Here is a 2,031-nt window from a genome sequence, read left to right on the forward strand (position 1 = left end):
CTCTATAAATGTCAGTCAAATCCAATTGGTGCAAAGCTTCAATTAGTTTTACTGTGTCCCTGTTTAGTTTCTGTTTTCCTGATCGGTCCATTGAGGAGAGTGGAGTGTTGAAGTCCCCCACAATTATTGTGTTAGTTGCAATGTGTGCTTTGAGCTTTAGTAAAGTTTCTTTTACGAATGAGGGTGCCCTTGCATTTGGCACATAGATGTTCAGAATTGAAAGTTCTTCTTCGTGGATTTTTCCTTTGACCAGCAAGAAGTGTCCTCCTGTGTCTCTTTTGATGACTTTAGGTTGAAAGTCAATTTTATCTGATATTAGAATAGCTACTCCTGCTCGTTTCCTGTGACCATTGGCTTGTAAGATTGTCTTCCAGCCTTTTACTCTAAGGTACTTTTTATCTTTGACACTGAGGTGTGTCTACTGTATGCAGCAACTTGTAGGGTCCTGTTTCCTTATCCAGTCTGTTAGCCTATGTCTTTTTAATGGGGAATTGAGACCATTGATGTTAAGAGATATAAAAATATGGAACGCTTCACGAATTTGCATGTCATCCTTGTTCAGGGGCCATGCTAATCTTCTCTGTATCGTTCCAATTTTAGTATATGTGCTGCTGAAGCGAGCACTAGTCCTTACTTTCTACCTGAATATTGATTTCCTCGACAGAGCTGATCCTCTCTCTCCCCGCTGCCACCTCTGGAAATCACTGTTATGCTTGCTATGTCTGTCTTTACTCTTATAATTGTAGATTCAAGTGAAATCCTACAGCATCTGACTTTCTGTGCCTGTCTTATTTCATTTCCCATAATTTTTTCCATGTTCATTCATGTTATTTCAAATTCTAAGACCTTTCTGTCTCTCTGAAAGAGAAAATTAACAAGGATGTAGGAAATAGTAACTGTGCGTAGGATGCAAGTGGGAAAAGTTATAAAGATCAGGACGGAAAGTCAAAAAAGAAAATTTAGGAAGAGAATGTTTATCTAGGACTTCCACTGCTGTCCAGTGTACTTATATCCAAGGGAAATGAGTAGAAACACTATACACAATGCACAAGATAAAATTCTAGTTGTGTTTGTCAGATGAAGGGGTAGAGAAAACTCAATCATTCAACAACAGAGGCACACACAAAAAGTCAAAATTTTCAGTTATTTTTAAAGAATGCTTTGATTTAGTTTGCCAGAAGACAATAATTTTGTACACTTTACAAGTTTGGAATATTTGTATATAAGGAATATAATCAAGATCTCTAAACCTGGTCATGGCAGTTTCCACAGAGCATTATCATTGTTATTATTAACAATACCATTATTTTACGTACTGTGTGTACATGCATTTTCTTGGCTAGGCAAAGTTAAAAACTACTCTCAGTAATTTTTTGGTCCTCAAAATGTTTACAACAATTGCATTTTTGAGATGATATCAACAAATATTGTTAATTAAGGGAAATCCTGCAGTAAGTTCTTAAGATTGAAAGAGGATTTGCCTTGGCAGCTTCAAGACCCTGCATAGGTTTTCCTTCATTGTCTGTGTGTGTGTGTGTATGTGTGTGTATGTGTGTGATGTGTGTATGTGTGTGTATGTGTGTGATGTGTGTATGTGTGTGTATGTGTGTGTATGTGTGTGATGTGTGTACGTGTGTGATGTGTGTGTGTTTGTGATGTGTGTGTATATTTGTGTGTGTATGTGATGTGTATGTATGTGTGTGTGATGTGTGTATGTGTGTGATGTGTGTATGTGTGTGTGATGTGTGTGTATGTGTGTGTGATGTGTGTATGTGTGTGATGTGTGTGTGTATGTGTGTGTGTTTGTGTGTTTAGCTTTGTTTGTTTGCTTTCTTTTATTCTATTCAGCTCCTGCCCCAACTGAACTTGCATGTCATGTTTTCTGAGTGAGCCTTGAGATGAGATCATGAAAATAGGCTGAGTTCAGGAGTGAAGGTAAGTGATATGAACTGCAGGGAAGCAGCTGATAGGATGCCTGGCATTCACCACCCAGCATGCACACAGCCTGCAGACCCCAGTGGATTCCTCATG

The 2,031-nt window shown here is 38.4% G+C and overlaps 1 non-coding gene across 1 annotated transcript; it reads right to left on the bottom strand.

The window, feature by feature from the left end:
- Positions 1-517: 517 nt before the first annotated feature.
- On the bottom strand, positions 518-624 carry LOC127690453 (U6 spliceosomal RNA). Its single transcript, XR_007979140.1, has one exon. It is a non-coding gene; the product is annotated as a U6 spliceosomal RNA (small nuclear RNA).
- Positions 625-2,031: the final 1,407 nt, after the last annotated feature.

The sequence above is a fragment of the Apodemus sylvaticus genome, chromosome 7 (assembly GCF_947179515.1).
Source record: "Apodemus sylvaticus chromosome 7, mApoSyl1.1, whole genome shotgun sequence".
In the NCBI taxonomy this organism is placed as follows: domain Eukaryota; kingdom Metazoa; phylum Chordata; class Mammalia; order Rodentia; family Muridae; genus Apodemus; species Apodemus sylvaticus.